We start from the raw sequence: 20557 nt of genomic DNA, 5'->3' as shown, positions 1-20557 counted from the left end.
GGAGTAAGAATATAGAGGCCAGGAATTTCCTGAGTAAATCATTTTTTCAGTACAACACTTCTAATTTTTAGTGATTTTTATTATTTTTTTTGATAATCTGAAATTTTACTTGCATGTGCAACAGGCTATAAATCGTCATGCCTAGTAGGGTGGTCTGGGAGATGACTTCTATACGAGTGTTATCAGATGCTGTTACTGAAAAACTTTGTGCTTGAGATATGCAAGGGCTTTTAAGAGTAATAATATCAGCTTTGTTTGTTTTTATTTTTTGATTGACTAGAAGCTGGGAGCTATTGAGCCAGCTTTCAACTGATGAAATGACTCTTGGGTGATGTGTTATAGCGTAATTGGTTTACAGGCAGTACAAAATAAAGTGGAGTCATCTGCTTATTGTATGATGGCTTCCTTGACATTTGTCAGTGTGTAGATTATTGGTAAATATGTTGAAAAGCAGTGGCCCCAGTATGGAATCTCAGGGAACATCTATTCTGAAGGGTAAGAAGGATGAATAGGAATTAATTCATTTAACAGACTGGACCCTGTTACAGAGGTAGCCGGAGTTCCAGTTGGGAGACATGTTTGACAGGCCAAGGGAAGAAGGTTGTTTCAGAAGTAGGTTATGGGAAACAGTACTGAAGGCCTTGGGCAGATCAGGAAACACAATAGAAATGAGTAGGCCTTTGTGTCTGGCTGGGTTAAGTAGGCCTTTGTGTCTGGCTGGGTTAGGTAGGCCTTTGTCTCTGGCTGGGTTAGGTAGGACTTTGTCTCTGGCTGGATTAATGGTGAAGTTTAGGAGAGGTGTGCTACTGCTCTTCCCTGGTCTGTATCCATATTGTCTGGTGGTATGGAGGATTTTTGTTTGTAAATGAGTCATTAATTAATTATGAATTAAATTTTCAAGGATTTTTGAAAGAGGGGAGATAATGGCAAAGGGTCTAAAGCTGGCTTTATCACTGGAGTTACCACCCTTGTGAATAGGATGATGTGAGTTTTTTCATATGAATGGGACATGTGATTCGTGAATGAATCTATTCATGAGGATGGATACTGGAAAGATAATTGAGCTTATTGTTATTTTTAGGAAATCATCAGGAACTTCATCTGGCACTAGTATTACAGGATTAATTTGTTTGAAACATTTCTTGATTCTTATGCTCAATTCTGGTTGAAAGACGAAAGAGCGAATACTAATAGAACCGGGCCATGAGACTAAGTGGGATGTAATCAGACTACTTGAGGAGGTTGATTTGTTTTGAGTTTGGTTTCAAAGTCGTTTAGAGATACTAGAGATAAAGTGATCAAGGAAAGCTTTTGCTGTTTCTTCCAGTGAGCAATGGGGGTTGAGGTTTGGTTGCCCATTTGAGCCAAGGTGTAGTCCAGAGTGGTAGTTTTATCATTTGTTCAGGTTGATTCTGGTAGGATCAGTGATTATTTCATTTGGTAAAACATTTACATTTGGGCTGTTTAAAGATATTATATTTTAATTCTCAGTAATAATGTTTAGTGCAGTTTCCCACCATTTCAAATCTATCTTTTTACAATGCTATGTTAAAGAAGCTATTGAAGAACTGATGACAGTGGTGTTACCAATCTTTTCCCCTCTGTCAGTGTAAAATCTTCTAGGCTTTGGCAGAGAGTAAAACCTCAGCAATACTTGTATTTATTTATTAAATCCACATTTACAAAATAATGTTTTTCATTATTTCAGGTGTTTAGTACTATGACTTGGGTAGAGGCTAATTTTCACTGCACAGATCCAAAGTGGGGGAGGGAGGTGGGCAAAACATTCTTCCATATCATGAGCCAGTCTAGGCTTCAATGGATATGGGAGAAGGCTGTTGGTAAATAAACTGAAAATTATTTTGTATTTTAATTCGGAACTTGAAACTGGTGTACTGGGGACCTGGCATTACTACAAAAATCATAGACTATGCTGGAATGCCCTAGCCCCAAATCATTCTAAGACTCTAGGAATAGCTGGTGTGAGAAGTTGTACTGCATTCACACAAATGTATTTCCCAGTCACTCTTTCTTGTAACTTTGAAAAGGATGATTTTGCTTTGTTTCTGAGGATGGCTATTGCTTGCAAGTCAAGCTGCAGTTCAAGTGATGGCAAGCATAAGTTTATGCACAGACTGCTGCTTGGTCATCTCATGTTCAGAAAACCAGGAAGCGAGAGAGGAATACATATCAGCATACTGGGTATTGGGGTTGCTTTAGTCTGGAACATAGGAACAATACTAGGTAAGTGATCACGAGGAACATAAGAATCCTAGCCATATAAACCTTTAAGAAGACAAACTGAAATGTCTGTGCCTCCCTTTTCAAATGTAATAGCACTCACATCCTGAATCAAGCAGGGTTATACATGAAAATTCTGGTATAAAATTTTGTCTACCCATCCAGTCATCAAGATTAGCCTTTATGGTAGTCAAAGTAGTGCTTTGCTTGACCTGTAGTGGTAACTTGTTTCATAGGCTGAGAATACATTGAGTTAGGAACCTATCTCTCCAGTGAGCTTTGTCCATTTGTTGGTACTGATCTAGATGTCTAGTGCATGTGTTTGTAGAACCACTGGTTTTACATATAAACAGGAGATTAAACAGAATTAGGTTACTCATGTCTCAAAATTGTCATCTCAAAGGAGTCTATAAGCTACTGACTATAAGATGAGTTTTGTAATCTCTCAAAATAGCTGAAAGATTAAATATCTTTAACCCTTTTTGTGAGGTATCTTTGGGACCTTTCTAGTTGAGCAATATTCTTCACTTTCTACATACCAGAGTGGTCATTGTGTTTTATGATGGGTTCATAAGAGAAGATTACAATAGCAGGATAACGTCTTTGGATCTTGAAGATATTCCCTTGGAAATAAAATTGAACAGATGCAAGGATTTCCTGACAGTGGTCGAAACTAGCTTAAGTGTGCATAGGGATTTTCACTAACTGGCAACAGATAAATAATGTGCAAGGCAAACAACTTCAGTTTACAAAAATATGTAGACCAAATTGCTACAGTCATTTATTATGGTCATTACATAAATGAAATACTTAAAAAAATGTATTACACAGTAGTGATTTCACACGTGAAAGCATAAACGTGAAAGTAATTAGCATAATCACACATAAATTAATGCATTCACTAGTGTAGATGAGTGTGTATCTTGAACCTAGTCATCCACTGTAGTTAAGACAGCTCATGCATGTAAGTTACTGAGCACGTGGAAGATCAGTGTCATGTTGTATAGTCAGCCAGAGTAAGTGCAGGCATGAATAGAGATGCACCTGTGAGACTGAAGTAACAAGTCAGTTCATTAGCTTTTGAAGTTTCAAGTATGTGTTCCAGTTATAACTCCAGTTGTGTTTGTGTACATTAAACAACTTGAATACATACCCATCCTCAGTGTCTAATTTGAATACATGCGACATACCAGGGTTGGGAGGGTGGCCTAATGGTTAAGGTGTTTGCCTTACAAGCATAAGGTGCAGGGTTTGAGCCTCACAAGGGATAATTGGCTAGGCTTAAAATGGCTCGCAAGGGCAATTAGCTTAGTACTAATCTATGAACCTATGAACCTACATGGTATCAGACTGGGATCTGAAGTTGAAGATGAAGCAGCTTACAAACCATGAGACATGAAGTTAGAAGTGGAGAAATATACAGGAGTGAACTCGCAAACAGGTCAGCAGTTATTCAAAGGTACTTAAACTTGTCTAAATGATTTTTCAGTCACTAAATGTGAGGCGAAGTATTTAAAATGTTTAAAATAATTACCGAGGTAAATGAAATGTCCTAAATAGCAACATATCAATGAAAGTGTTTGAAATAATTTCCAAAGTATTTTAAATGTACAAAAAGGCTAAAACAACCACATTTTTTGAAATGTATGACTTTTTTGCATGAACTAAGTCTTTTCAAAGCACCTGAAGTGTCTCCGAAGTTTTTCACAGTGTTGGCAGTGTTAAAGTAAAGCTATTTCATAGATATTGTTGTGCAGTTTGCATAATTACAAGTACCTGGTCTATGCTAACAAAACTAATTTTGTTGTTATGGCAGACGGATTTTGCAAACCTGAACCGCTGGTGTTTGATAATAATATTGCTGAGAACTGGCAAAGTTTGAGCAAGAATATGATATTTTCATACAGGCTGCATTTTCTGATAAAGGCACATATACAAAAACATTTATACTCCTCAATTAAACTGTCTCAGAAGTCATTGAGAGGGAACGTTCATTTCTGTATGCACCTTCCATGTGATACAGGCTGAAACATTGGAAGACCCTGAGTGTTTAAAAAGCAAATTGAAAGAAATGTGTAACCCTCAAACAAATACTACAATGGAAAGGCACATATTTTACACAAGAAATCAAAATCCTGGTGAAACTATAGCAACATATATTACTAACTTGAGACATAAAGTAAAAATGTGCAGATTTTGTGATTTATGAGATGAGTTGATAAAAGACCTTCTTGTGTATGGTGTTAATAATGATGCAGCGAGAAAGATTTTGCTTCAAGATAGTGAATTAACTTTGAGGAAAGGCATAGAGGTTTGCCAAATACATGAGCTTACAGTAAACCACACAAATATGCTTATGGGTGAGAAAACCATGCTTGCAATATCTGCAGTGCAAATGTTGATAGTGTACAACAGACAGTTAAGATAAAAAATAGATATAAACTGAAGGGTGTGACAACAAACCTTATTGTTAACTGTCTTAATTGTGGAGGCAGTCATGAACCTAAATGAGAAAAGTGCTTAGCTTTTGGTCAGCAATATCACAAATGTAAAAAGTGGAATCATTTCAAAAGACTTTGCAAGTCTAAAGTGGCACAATCGTTTATTAAAAGAGAGCATTCAATGAAGCAAGTAGATCAGATAGAGAGCTTTGAGCAAACTCTGAGAGCTGTGAGCAAACTTTTTATGTTGATGGTGTCTCTTTGATCGATTAAACAGTAGACTATCAGTTGGCAGCAAAGAGTGAAATATTTTATACTGTACAAATTAATGGGAAACCTGTTGAGCTTAAAGTAGATTCTGGATCCAAGTGCAATGTTTTGTCAGCACAAATGCTTGCTAAAGTAAAAGCTGGTGAAAAACACATACTGCTAAAATTGCAAAAGTACAATTTCAATATTGTCTATACAAAAGGCAAATATCTATACCTTGCTGATGCTTTGTCGAGAGCACCCAGACAAGTAACAGAACAGCATGAAAACAGGAAAGCAGACTTTGAATCATGGAAGTCAGAAAATTTTTGTCATCATTTCCTGATGAACTCAAAAGTAACTCAGATTCAGACTCAGTTCTTCAGAAGCTAAAAAACATTATCAGTCAAGGATGACCAGCATGATAAACCAGTCTACCACTGGACATATAGCAGTATTTTTCTTACCAAAACAAGTTCATCATGATGGAAGATGGAATCATGAGGAAAGGTCCAAAAGTGATCATTTCTAAAGCCTTGCAACAGAAATATATCAAAAAAGGCTGGTTAGGTTTATGGGTTGATAACTGCCAGAGTCAGTATGATACCAGAATGTAACCCCCATGCCCACAAGTGTAACCCACCCATACCCAGACAGTGCATGTTTCTAAAATGCATGGTCCCTCTTTGTGCAAGAGGATTACTGTTGCTGTTCACACTCTGCTAGAACAAAGCCAGTGTTCAGTCTATGTTTAAAGAGAGTGCCAACTGGTTCCAATACATCTTGTTTTAGATTGTTTAGTAAGCAGCCTGGGATGTTATCTGATCCAATAGAGGCTGTGTTTTGGCCTTGGAGAGCTCTTGTATGACCTCTTCTTTAGATATACTCGACAGTGGACTGGTGTCAGGAATGCTTTGGGGTATGTCTGGTGGGGATGGGGGGGGGGGTGGTGGTGAAGTCATTCCCAAATCTGTCAGCTAGCAGGTTGGAAATTTCCTCGGGTTTAGTGTGAGAGGCACCGTCCACTATAAGTTTGGCACACAGCTGGGCATTCCTGTTTTGATGTAGCTAAAGAATGCCTTATGATTGTTAAGAACTGTAAGTGAATAACTTCTTTCTCTTCAAGTTAAACATTGACATCTCTGTGTGAAAGTAAAATTGTAAGAAATAGGTCAAGGTCAAATGTCACTAAAGATAGGGTACGTGATTGTGCAAGTGACTTCGAAGAGGGGCTGTCATGAGAGGTGGATGGTGAGTTGGTCCAATAATGCAGGTGATCCTATAGACACTGATCTCACAGTGTTGTGGGAACAGGACCTGAGATGGGAGGTTTTGCTATGTGGAGATTTTATTTAGTTCCGCTGTGGCGACCCCTAACTGGGAAAAGCCAAAAGACAACAACAACATTTATTTTACATTTGTCGACCGGGAAAGTCTGACAAGGTTCCACAGAGCCTGTTTTCAGTGGAGGCCCGGGGAGAAATGCTCCAGACACATGTCTTTGGAATGTGGGAGGAAACTGGAGTACCTGGAGGAAACCCACACGAACGCAGGGAGAACATGCAAACTCCACACAGAATGCATCCCAGCCAAGCCAAGAATCGAACTGGAGAACCTCTTGCTGTGAGGTGACAATGTTAACCACTGCACCACTGTGCCGCCCATTGCCCATAGATGATTGCTGACATTGCATGAAATGTGTTGTGCTTCTTCCCTTCCTATTAATTCCACTATTTTCTTGAGAAGCAATTGTAGTTCCATGAGATCTGCCCGCATGTGTCTGGACAGTACCTCATACTCTTCTCCTTCCAAAACAGAATCTTACTGGATTCTGGTATGTCCTAACTAGTGAAAAAGAGGAGGCAGCCAGGGATACTTGGTGTGCCACCACCACACATCAGTGTTATCATGGCATTATCCCTACCACACATCAGTGTTATCATGGCATTATCCCTACCACACATCAGTGTTATTGGCATTATCCCTACCACACATCATTGTTATTGTGGCATTATCCCTACTACACATCAGTGTTATCATGCCATTATCCCTACTCTTTACATTTAATGCTGGAAATACTCACATACACCTTGGATGGCTCTGATCATTTCCAGCTGACTCTCCATGGCAGTGGTCTTTACCCTAACAGTGTTACTGTACACTTGCTGCTAGGTAGTCAATGTTTACATGTTTCCTGGGGTAGCATTGGACATAGCTACCTCTGAATTTCTGCCATCATCTTGACAGTGTTTGTATGGGTTTGAAGATACTGGTGCAGAGCTGCATGGACTTTCTCCCTCTACAGTCTGTAGTATAACATCAGCATACCCTTGACTTTATGATGCAGAGTTGCTTACATGTTGGGGGGTGTGAGACCCTGCTATTAAATATGGGGACTGTGTGCCACTTTCCTCAGGATGCCTCATAAATATAACTAAGTTATCATCATCATCGTCATCAGGCATTCAGCTGCTGATATACTCCAAATGTGTTGGTATAGCGGAACTGTTTGCTTTGCTGCTGACTCTGTAAAGAATAAATTGAATACATTGGTAATAAAGAACTCTCATACACTTCAGGTTTATATTATAACATTGAAGTAGTAAAATGTTGAATGTTATAATATTAAACCCAAAACAGTGAATGCTGAAAATAGCGAAGCTGCAGAACATCAAATTCTTTCCTAGGGAAAGAATTTGGTGGGCTGTTTCTGCCGCTTCGCTATTTTCTCCACTGTGGTGCAAAGGTTACAGACCGGGTTAAGGTAAGTGTGTGAACGGACCGGGTTAAGGTAAGTGTGGGAATGGGATAGTTAGGGACCTTAAGGTTAGGGAGCGGGTAAGGTGAGTGTGTGATAGTTAGGGGCCTTAGGGTTAGGGAATGGGTAAGGTGAGTGTGCAATAGTTAGGGACCTTAGTGTTAGGAAGCGGGTAAGGTGAGTGTATGATAGTTACGGACCTTAGGGTTAGGGTTTGTGTTAAGGTAAGTGGATAGATAGTAGTGTATGTACGGTTTAGTGTAGGGTTAGAAGTAGGATTTTAAGTGTATATGTATGGATTACTTTTTTGGTGTGCTTGTGTTGTGTGTGTGTTTCTCAGAACAGCAATTTTTTTCTCTAGGAAAATATTTGCTGTTCTGAGCTTTCAATTATATCACATTTCGACATTCCAAGTTCGAGCTTATGGTGTTCGATACTTTGGGATTTCGATTATGTGATATACACTCTGCACTTCTGTTTGCTGAGTAAGAGGTGTGGGGACACATACCAGGCACATTGTGTTCATTGTTATTATGTGCAGAGGTAGAGTGTTCACCTGTTAATAGTAATTCTCATGTGTTACATGCAAACATTCAATGTCAGCATTCAGTTCCCTTGATAAATATGTTATTGTTTTGAAATCACCTTCCTGAGCAGACATTTGTTACTGCTACAGCATTGGTAATAGGCAGTTTTCAAACCACCTGTGATTATTGCAGTGCCATCATGTCACAATCATCATAGGTTCATAGGTTCATAGGTTCATACTAGGCTATCTGCCCGAGGGCATTTATAAGCCTAGCCCATTGTTTTGTGGCTTACGCCACCCCTTTAGTTTGGGGAACTATACCCATTATTTTGCTGTGCCTCTGTCGAGCAGTGACACTGAGGTAATTCCTGGGGTATATCTGCGATCTCCCATCCATTGGTCAAGATTTCTCTTGAACAAGGCCAGCGAGGTGCTCTGCCTCACATGTACCGGGATTTTGTTCCACAGCATAGGGAGTCTTTGGGTGATGAATCTATCTCTCCAGCACGTCCTATTAATAGCCGTGTCGAGGTTTAAGTCTCCCGCCCTTGTGGCTCTGATGGATCTAGATTTTTGAGGTGAAGCATATTCATCAAATCTGGGTTTGACATGGCCTTGTATGTTAGGCAAAGGTCACCTCTGAGCAAGCGGTGGCGACTGAATAGAGCTGGAGTTCTTTCAGTCGGGCAGCATAGGACAGATTTTGAGACCCTTTATCCTTTTGGTGAGGAACTTTTGTGGCCTCTCCAGCTGCTGCAAGTGTCGGGTCAGATACATTCCGAATGGGGCATTGTACTCAATCATTGGTCTGATGAGTGATGAGTAAAGGGAGACTATGACCTCCCTTGATCTAGATGAGAATCCTTCATGATAAGGTGGGCAATGTAGAAGGACTTCCTAACTACTTTAGCTACATGGGTGTCGAATGACAGACTACTATCAACCTGGGTCCCCAGGTCCCTGATAACTTCTTCTGTGCTCAGTGGATTGCCACCTATTTGGTAGCTAGGGGTAACCTTGTTTTTCCCGAAGGGTATGACTATGCATTTTTGGCATTTAACTTTAGGCCGTGGCTCTGGCACCAGTTATCCGTTTCTGTGAGACCCTTCTGAAGGATATCTGTGTCAGATGTGTTTTCTACTATGGCCCAGTTTGCAGTCATCTGCAAACTTTGTCAGCCATAACCCTCCTGTGTTTGCTTGTACTGGAAAAGTAGATGCCAAACAAGAGTGGGCCCAGGACTGAGCCCTGTGGGACACCACTTGTGACAGGCTTTGAGTCTGACATGGCGCCAGCAACTCTGACCCTGTGGGTTCTGTCACTCAGCCAGTTTGCAACCCATCTTGTGATGTATGGGTTAACATTTAAGCTGATGAGTTTTTCAATGATACCCGAGTGGGGTATTGTATCGAAGGCCTTAGCCAGATCGAGGTAGGCTGTATGGACTGCCTTTCCCTCATCAATGGCTTTGGTGACTGTTTCAAAAAGTCAACCAAGTTTAAAAGGCATGATCTGCCTTTGACAAAGCCAAACTGGGTTGGATCCAAAGTCTGCAAATTCCTATGTCTTTATTTATGAGGTCCATTATGATCCTCTCCATGGCTTTGCAGATAAGGCTTGTCAAGCTAATGGGCGGTAATTTCCAGGGTCTGTGGAGGCACCGCCTTTGTGAAGTGGGACCACAGTTGCAGTGCGCCACTCCTGGGTGCGTATCCAGAGGTAAGACTTTGATTAAACAGCTGTCCTAGCTGTGGGTTTAATTCCTCATTGAGTTCGTGGAGCACACAGCCGGGGAGACCATCGGGTCCCATGGATGCTGGGGTTTCTGCTTTGGAGAGAGCAGTTCTCACTTGGGCGCTGGAGATGTTTGGGGGCTGCACTCATTTGGTATAGATATCTCTCCTTTGGGGAGGGGAGAAGTTTGCACTGAACCTGTCAGCCAGTATGTTGGCAATGTCTGTAGGATCAGTAATCTTCACATCATTTTGAACTAGTTTTGAGCATATCTGGGAGTTTCCTCCTAGGTTTCTAACATAGCTAAAGAAGGCCTTATGATTGTCTTTTGAGTCTTTAGCTATTTTTCTCTCGAAATTTGCTTTGGATGATTTTATGAGAGCTCTTAGTTTTTTACTTATAGTGATCAAGGGTGTCTTACCTTTTAAGGATTTTGCTCTATCTTGTAGTAGCTTCCTCCTTTTGTTGTAGAGTTTGTTTATGGCTGGGGTCCACCAGACTGGGCGCTTGCCTTTGGTACAAAGAGTCTTTGTTTTGCTTGGGATTGCCTTATCCATGCAGTCCTGCAGGTGCTGGTAGAAGGCGTTTGTAAGTGATTCAGCGGCTTGAGTATTGTTTTCCTTGGCTCGGGGCCTGAAAGGAGACCACACTAGTCTTTAGAAGTGTGAAGTCGGCTTTTGAGAAGTTCTTTACTGTGGTCTTTTTATTTCAGGTGGGGTGGGATGAGGACCTCCAGCGAGATTAGTTTGTGATCTGATCTCACCAGTGAGGGGTATACTTCGGTGTTGAACATTGTGCTCCCATGTTCGTGATGATGAGATCAAGTATGTTATCTCCTCTTGTGGGGATGGTGACTAGTTGTTCCATGGCATTTGAGTTTATGAATTCCAGGAACTTTTGGGCTAGGGTGTTTGGGCTTGAGTAGTGTTCCCAGTCTATATTAGGGTAATTGAAGTCACCTAGTATGATGGTGTTTGGTGATACATTTATCCTCTAGTGTTTTCAGGAAGGCCATGTGAGTTTCCTGAGTTTGTGAGGGTGGCCTGTAACATGCTACAATTTGCAGAGCAGTCTTGCCTATGGTTAATTGCACCTGGATGGTCTCCGATGCATCGTGCGTTGCCACCAGTCTTGAGGTGTGGGTGTCCTTGATGAATATGGATACCCCCCCCTCCTTTCTTGGTATTGTCCGGATTTTGGGGCGGAACGCATGATATGAGGTAAAACCTGATAGCGCTGGGGTGCTCTCAGGAGCCTTGAACCAGGTTTCTGTCACAGCACAGACATCGATGTTCTCCATACTGAGGAGGGCCTCGAGTGCGTGCATTTTGAGATTTAGACTTCTGGCATTGAGCAGCATTACCCTTAGTTTTTTCCTTTTTGTGTTCTAGGGTGGTAGGTTTAGAATTTGAGCCTTGCCTAAAAAGGCACTATGGGGGTGGCAAGAGCCTTTGCCAATATCCGGAATCCCAGGGTGACAGGTGCAAGCCGTCCCTTGAAGCAGCGTGGCTTGTCCAGCATGTCATCCCAGGCAGACAGATACTGGATCCCCTTTGAATGACACCAGTGTTTAAGCCAATTGTTAAAGCTGATCATCTTATCTCTGTATTGTGGCATCATTCTTGGTGAAGGTAGGATACTGCTCATGGTCAGGGTCATACCTGCCTGGGCTACATAATCAGAGAGCTCCTCAATGTCTCTTTTCATGTAGTCCAAGGAGGAGTTTCTCAGGTCGTTTACACCAGCGTGGACAATGACTGAGTCATATTTGTACCTGCTGTTGAGAGACCTGAGTGCTTGCGTTATGTGGCGGATTCTAGCGCCAGACAGGCAGCTTACTGTGACCTTCTCCTTACTCAGTCTGGTGAGCGGGACATCAGTGTGTCTGACTATGGAGTCACCAATGACTAGTGTGTCTGGCATTGTGTTTGGCCTTAAGGGCTGTGACTGTTTGACACTCTGACTGTGAGGTCTATGTGTTGCGGGTGTTGTGTTCTGAGGTGGTGGTTGTTTGGGTGTCTGCTTTGGTGGCCTCTGCTGTTTTGGTAGATTTTGATCAGAGCCTCCGAGTATGTCTTTGTGTGTTTATGTGTATGATTTGAGGTTGTAATGGTACTATGTGAGACTGGGTCTATAGTGTGTGTGGTAACCTTCTCCTCCTGACTGGTCTTGCCAGTCCTATGTTGAGAGAGCTCAGCCTCCAGTTTGGCCGTATAGTTGCATCTCTCGCATGTATTTGTGTTTTGTGGGAGGAGGAAAGGGTTGTCTGTGTACATGAGGCAATTGAAACATTGCCTCAATATTCCCAGGTTCACCAGCTGAGCAGGAGAGGACACTAGCAACTGATCCCTCGACATGCTAGAAGGGTAGACGAAAAACTTTAAAAAAAGATTCCGGGGGACGTGGGTGACCGAGAAATGGGGGGTTGCCTTTTTGGGGTGCTATCTATGACAAGAGTGCCGTATCAAGGTAATAAGTACTGTAGGAGCAAGTGCTAGGTTTAATAGATAGAGAATAGTCTACTTGGAGTCAAGTAGAGTTGATCTTTTTAGTTATAGGATACGCTGATTTGATCAGTAGTATAGTTCGAGGAAGGTAGTTTTAAGGGAAAATTTGAAGAGTGGACTTTAGGTAGCCCGAATAGTTTAAACCTGCTTAACCGGCACTGCCCTAGTGTGCAACAGTGGCAGCTCCGCTCTAAATCACGCTAACGCGTTTAGCGCGTTTTATACCAGGGGCTGGAAAAGCTAGAAACTGGCCCAAACGACCAATAAACTACTAGTTACTGGCTGAAACCTCACAAAACTGGACAAAGGCAGCTCAATGCTTCCCACTCCCACTGGTAAGCAAGGTAGCTTCCCTTCCCCAAATAAGGCAAGGAAACAGTACACAGGAACTACAACCAAAGCCCAGGAATCAGCAACTCTGAAACTGGACTAAACTAGTAAAGCAGGAAAGCAAGGTAGCTTCCCGTTCGCCAAATAAGGCAAGGAAACAGTACACAGGAACTACAACCAAAGCCCAGGAATCAGCAACTCTGAAACTGGACTAAACTAGTAAAGCAGGAAAAACAAGAGATATTTTTTCTTTTTTCACAAAACAGGCAGAAACAGGTACAGCAAACACTTATAAATGCTATGAATCAGCTACTACAGCTTACACAGAAGAATTTGCTACAAATACAGTCAAATAGTAACAAACAAGGATTCCAAGTGCAATATTAAGTTAAATGCAGTAAAACAGCTTCAATGTAACAGAAAGGCAGGCGAAATACAGTTGCTAGGTATTCAGATGTGGAAAGCAACAAAAATATACTTAGTATCAAGAAAAGTCGCTTATTCAGCTCTCTGCAGCCTGGATTACTCTGCTGGCCCACGTGGAGTCTGTGCTGAGTAGGTACAAGCTGAAAGTTTTATACCAGGGGGCTGGAAAAAGCTAGAAACTGGCCCAAAACGACCAATAAACTACTAGTTACTGGCTGAAACCTCACAAAACTGGACAAAAGGCAGCTCAATGCTTCCCACTCCCACTGGTAAGCAAGGTAGCTTCCCTTCCCCCAAATAAGGCAAGGAAACAGTACACAGGAACTACAACCAAAGCCAGGAATCAGCAACTCTGAAACTGGACTAAACTAGTAAAGCAGGAAATGGAGAGAAGATGTTCCTCACTGGGTGTAAAAGGGATAAGCGTAGGAGGCTATCTCTCCAGTACTGGATGAGAATTGCATTCTGCCTCACCTTGGATGTGGCACATGCTATCATATCACTGGCCATCTTCTTATACAGTGTTATAGTGTTGTTCCTTCTACTAATAGGATTTATATCCATAACCATTTGATTCCAGGCCTTAATCCCTTCAACTTATTTGGGAACCCCTTTTCCAAAAATATATTTCCCATATGTCTTAAGAGTTGCCAAAATGATGCAGCTCTCGTCTTTGCTAAAACTATCCTTTCTTGGTCTTGTTGCCTGGTTTTGCATCATTACTCTACCTAAAACAACATACCAAAGTCATACACTAAAAATGTACATAAAAAACAACTATAACACTGGAAACCAGCTATGAGTTTGAATCACATGCACACACACACAAAAAATATTTTATAATGTGTTTAATTAAGAGCTTTTGACCATAATGACAGTCTTCTTCAGAATAAATACATCTCAAAACAACTTCTCATTTTATGCTTTATTTTAGTCATTTAGTCATGACTTTCTTCCTAAAAATACAATACATTCTCCAAATACATTCTCCAAAACCAACTTCATGCTACTCAAGTCAGAAGTTACGAACTTCATGACACCCATACAGACGGGAACTGAAAGTTGGACTGCTGAGTCCTACACTAAGGCACTGTATGAGCACATCCACTCATGCATGAATCGTGCCATCCCAAATAGAACCAAGATGCTCTCCTCCAAAAAAAGGAAGCCAATCTGGTGGCCCCCTGCCATAAACAAACTTTACAACAAAATGAAGAAACTGTTGCAGAAAAGAGGAAAATCCCAGGATGCAAAAAACTCCCTTACCAGCCTCAGTAAGAAGCTGAGATCCCTCATAAAATCCTCCAAAGCTAGTTACAAAAATAAAATTGCCAAAGATTCCAAATACAGCCACAAGGCATTCTATAACTATGTCAAGAATCTAAATGGCAATGCTCAGATCTGTTCTGAGCTACAACAGATTGGCATTAAATATACTGATCCCAAGGATATTGCCAATATCACGACAGATTGATTCAGTGCCAACTTCACCCCCTCTCACCCCCTAAATGGCCCATCTCAATTCCGGAAGATTGCCAAATTCCAGTAATAATGGCCACACAGGTAAAAAACGCACTCTTCAAAGCTAAGAATACAGCATCCATGGGACCAAATGACATCCCAGGCTGTGTACTACAAGAACTAAAAAAATGAACTGGCACCTCACCTAAGTGTCATGTTTAATCATACCCTCACCTCAGGCTTCATGCCCACTGAGTGGCGCACAGCTACAGTTATCCCACTTCACAAGAGGGAATCCACCTTGGATCCCAGGAACTACTGCCCCATCAGTCTGATGAGCCTGATATGCAAGGCCATGGAACGTATTATCATGGAACTTATAAACAAAGACATTGGCAACCTTAAAACACTGGACCCCAGCCAGTTTGGGTTTGTGAAGGGCCGACCTTGTCTCCTGAACCTGACTGACTTCTTTGAATCAGTCTCCAGAGCCGTAAATGAGGGTAAGGCAGTCCACACAGCCTATTTGGACCTCACCAAGGCCTTTGGCACCATCCCCCAGCTGGGCATTAATCCCTAAATTACTCAATGGGTTGCCAACTGGCTTACTGACAGAACACACACTGTAAAAGTAGCTGACTCCAAATCCAGCTCCAGACAAGTGACAAGTGGAGTACCTCAGGGTTCAGTCCTGGGACCTCTCTTGTTTGGCATCTACTTCTCTGAAGTACAGCCCAACACTAAGGGCCACTGGCTAACAAAGTTCGCAGATGACTGCAAACTGGGAGCCATTATTGAATCCCCAAATGATGTGGATACTCTACAAAAGGGCCTTACAGAAACAAATGCTTGGTGCCAGAGCCATGGGCTCAAGCTCAATGCCAAGAAATGTATAGTTATCCCCTTTGGGAAAAAAACATGTACCTGTGAATTACCACATAGGTGGCAGTACACTAAACACCAAAAGTGTGATAAGAGACTTAGCAACACAGGTGGACAATGGTCTCACCTTCAATAACCACATTGCCACAACAGTCAGGAAATCCTTCAATGTGGCACATTTAATCACTAAGGGCTTTTCATCCAGAAAAAAGGAGGTCATTGTCCCACTGTACTCATCCCTTATTAGACCCATTATAGAATGCAACTTCCCATTTGGTATGTACCTCTCAAGACATCTGCAATAACTGGAAAGGCCGCAGAAATACCTCACTAAAAGAATCACAGGCCTAAAGCAGATGTCTTATGCTGACCACCTTAAAAAAACTCCAGCTATACTCTGTCGCATATCGTCTACTCCAAGGCGATCTCTGCTTAACATACAAGGTCATGGCAAACACAGAGCTGTTGGACATGCTACACTTAAAGAAATCCCAATCCCTCAGAGCCACACACTCCAGGGATCTAAACCTTGTCATTACAATAAACAAAACATGCTGGAGGGATAGGTTCCTGACCCAGAGATGCCCCAGACTCTGGAATAGACTGCCCATACATGTCAAGCAGAGCAGCTCTTTGACCGTCTTCAAAAGGAACCTTGATGATTGGATGGGAGAAAGGAAATTCACCCCAGGGATCACGTCAGTCGCCCTGTTAGACAGGGGTCCAGGGAAGTAAATAGTGTGGGAAGAAATAGCCAGGGAATTGTTATGGCTAGGCTTGTATAGGCCCTAGGGCCGATAGCCTAGTACCAACCTATGAACCTATGAACCCATGAACCTATTTAATTAATATTATAAATACTAGTACAACCTATCATTTACATTAATTAAATTTCCTATTTCCCTTTTTAAAAATTTAATTTTCCATGGTATTTATTCCTGGAAAAATGTACGCATTTATTAATATTTGCCATTTAATCTCTCTGTACTCAAGTTCACTTTCCCTATCTCCATTAATATCTATGGGGACATAATAGATTCTTTGGTTCTTAGGTAGGAACTAGGCTATTGGCCCTAGGGCCTATATAAGCCTAGCCAAAGAGTACCCTGGCTTTTGCCACCCAAGAAAATTATTTTCCTCTGCTCCTGTCAAGCAGAGCCACAGAAGTGATCCCGGGGTGAATTTCTTATCTCCCATCTAATCATCAAGATTTTTCTTGAAGAGTGCTAATGTGGACCTTTGTTTGATATAGATAGGTAGTTTGTTCCAGAGTATGGGAAGTCTCTGAGACAGGAATCTATCCCTCCAGCATGTTCTGTTTATTGTGGTGATAAGGTTTAGGTCCCTAGAGCATGTAGCTAGGAGGGATTGGGATTTCTTTACGTGGAGCATGCCCAACAGCTCTGGGTTTGGCATAGCTTTGTATGTTAGGCAGTGATCGCCTCTGAGTAGGCGATATGCAACAGAGTAAAGCTGGAGTTTTTTTAGACGGTCTGCGTAGGGCATCTGTTTGAGGCCGGTAATCCTCTTTGTGAGGCATTTCTGTGGCCTTTCCAGTTGTTGTAGATGTATTGTGAGGTACATACGAAAAGGGGCGCTGTACTCTATAATGGGTCTAATGAGTGATGAGTAGAGGGGAACAATGACCTCTTTTTTCCTGGATGAGAAACCTTTTGCGATGAGGTGTGCCACGTAGAAGGATTTCCTGACTACTGTGGCGATGTGATTATCTACAACATAAAATAAAAAAAAAAAACCTTCTTGAAAATGAAACATTCTCCATGATGAGCGAGTTATCTCCCGCTGGTTTCCAGTTTTTTAGTTGTTTTTCTATACTTGTTTCAGTCGATTTTACCATCTACAAGAAGCAGCTTATCGGTTTGGTTGTTACACACTAAAAACTTATTTAATCACCAAACAAATTACACAGCAATGAAAGCATGCCTGCTTTCATGACAAATAAATTAAACATAAGAGTACAAAACCACAGGCTTGGTGACACAGAATGCATATTTATATCCATATGCAGAGTCCCAATCCAGCAAACTAATGTTTTGTACTAATGTTTGCATCAGCACAAAAACATTTATACGAGAGTGGCAAGCACTTTGTTAGCAGACCTGCATCCTTTCTGTATGACTTTCCTGTATCCATACTGTCACTTTTCATTCAGGAATGATACTCAGAAATCCCCAATATATTCTGCGAACAAATTATCCTGGAATATTCAGTACTTCACAATTAAATAACTACAAATATTTTTCCAAAATGTTTTTATTCATTTTATAACACAATAACTTAACAGTATAGTAACAAGTCAAAACAAACTATACACAATGTCCATAACAACCAAAAAAAGCAATATACATAGGAGAACACTTAATATTTCTCTAAGAGATTTGACAATATTCTCCAAGCAATTAAGTGATGAGTTGTGTTGTTAGTCCTTGCTTTTATAGTAACGATCTCATTCTTACAGATGTATTTCACAAGATGAATAAACTCAACTTTAAAGACAGGAATGGATGAGGATTTCCAATTTTTAGTAACGATATTCCTTGCTATAGAGAGGATAGACCATGGTAAAAATTTTTGTTTTATAGGAATAACTTCAGGAACAGGAACATTAAAATTGATAAGTGAGTCAGAAATTATACAGCTGTCATTCCATAGAGCTTTACAAAGATATTTAAAGTCTAACCAAAATGGAGAAATTATTTTGCAATTAACAACCATATGTATCCAGTCAGCATCAGGGTGCCCACATCTCCAGCATTTCATTTCATCTTTCTTGTACATTATTGCTAGTCTATGTGGGGTGAAAATCATCTATGTAAACATTTCCAAGTGTATACAACCCAGAACAGGGAAGATGTAGATTCCTTCACAGACTGTAAACAAAGTGTTTTATCTTTGTCTGAGAATACTTGTCTATTAACTTCAAAGCTGAAAGAAGAACAACTTGTCTATTAACTGCAGTTGAATAATTCCAAAAAGAAACATTTATTTTTCTAAAATCATTTCTGAGAATTTTATAAATAACAGATATGTATGAAGTATAATTGGGTGAGCTATTAATAATTGTTGAGATAAAATCCAAGATTTTTAAGTTACTCTTATTGTATGCCTCTAATGAGGGTAAGAGCTTAGTATGTATACAATCCTTACAAGTTTGGATGTCCAGCCAATTGCAATTTTGCAAATGTTATCTGCTGATCAAATAATCTGCATAACTTATTTTATTAGCTGAGAAAAATTGATTCCAATAAAATAGGTCACCCTTCTTAAATTTTAGCATTTTTGAGTATCAAAAGATATCAAGCATTCATTTGTTTAAGCAATAGGAAACATAATTATTAATAAATTAATAATTAATTTATTAGAAAACATAAGCTTTTTAAACAACAGCAATATTTGGTTTATAAGAGGTGTGAGAACAACTTTTGACCTTTCACTTTGAATGTATATTTTTAAAATTCATATAAAGATGTTTGTATGTATTTGAGTGTATGGTTCAAGCAATGTCCTATTACTGTTTAGAAGTAAAGTTTCATGTATTGAATTCCAATATGATGTATAAGAAGTATTGTAACAAAGCAACACTATGTTAATAAATGCAGAGTTTAAATACAAATCAATATTTGTTAACCCAATACCTCCTTCATCCCAGCTTGTGGTGTACCAGAGAAGAGACATTTTTGTTTTTTTTTGTTTGTTTGTTTTTTTTGGGGGGGGGGTATCAAAGGAAGTTGAGTAATAAGTTATTAATTTTCTGTTTAATTTTGACAGGTGGGGGAATTATTAGAGGTTGGACAATGAATATTATACACCAATGCCTAACGCGAACTGCACTATTAATGACCCAACCAGCGCAAATTCGCGTCATACTAATCTTATTAACGGAAAGGTCCCGTTAGCGGACTTTTTTCGTAGTATATAAAAACTATCTGCGCTATTATGTTAAAAGAGTTTAACATAGCAACATTTAAAAAAAAACGACCTCCGTTACTTTTTTTTTTTTAAAGCCGTCTCGTTAAATTTAAATTCCATAAGCGACACCGAATATGTGTAAGTAAATCTGGAGATCTTGATCTCTGTTGCTTTTTTTTAACTCTAAGCGCTATGTTATGGAGTTTAACATAGCGGGGACAAACTTTAAAAGGACAGCGGATTTCTGTTTCTTATGTTTTAAAATGTTAGACCCCCGGCGACCCACGTTATAGCATGGCGGACAATACGGAGATCTTGGAGATGCTTGCGTTTGCCCACAATTTTTTGTACTGGCGAGTACTCTGCGTGTACCACAGTACAGCCGAACAACCGACAGACAGGAGAATGTGGCAGGAGGTTTGATTTTTTTTAAGCAATTATTTTATTTGAAAAGTAATTTAATAATTAACATAAATAATGTCATTAATACTAACATCAACACTTTTGGGTGTAGGTAGCTGTGGATGGCGCCTGGTTGTCTCGACCAACCACTGCCAACCATTTTCAGGAATTACCAACACTCTCATGAATAAGATTTTAGGTAACAGTATCGTTTTGATTAAAGTTAGTCTGTCTTCAAATGTGAAGAACAGTCTGTTCCAAATGTCAATTAGACTAGCAATTGAGTTTATAAGTTGTTGATAATTAGATGTGAGTTATTTTTTATAATTAGATTCAATAATGATACCTACATATTTAATATGTGTGCCCTCCCAGTTTATCTCTCTTTTTGATCTAAGTTTCATGGTAACATTTTTATTCACTAGAAGTGCCTGAGTTTTGTTGTGATTGGATTTTAGACCAGAGATGTTTGCAAAGAAGTCTAGATTGTGTAATAGCTGATCTATTGAATTTTCAATATCATTAGACGTTATTAGTAGGTCATCAGCAAACAGTTGTATCTTGGGAGATAATTTATCTGACTCTTTATATCTTTTAATGTTGTCATTATTTGTAACATAATTTGCAAGAGGCTCAATAGCGGGGGCAAAGAGTAAAGGGGAGGGGG

This window comes from Protopterus annectens, chromosome 12.part0, assembly GCF_019279795.1.
Source record: "Protopterus annectens isolate FY-2018-M chromosome 12.part0, PAN1.0, whole genome shotgun sequence".
NCBI lineage: Eukaryota > Metazoa > Chordata > Ceratodontiformes > Protopteridae > Protopterus > Protopterus annectens.
Note: the sequence above shows the minus strand (reverse complement) of the source record.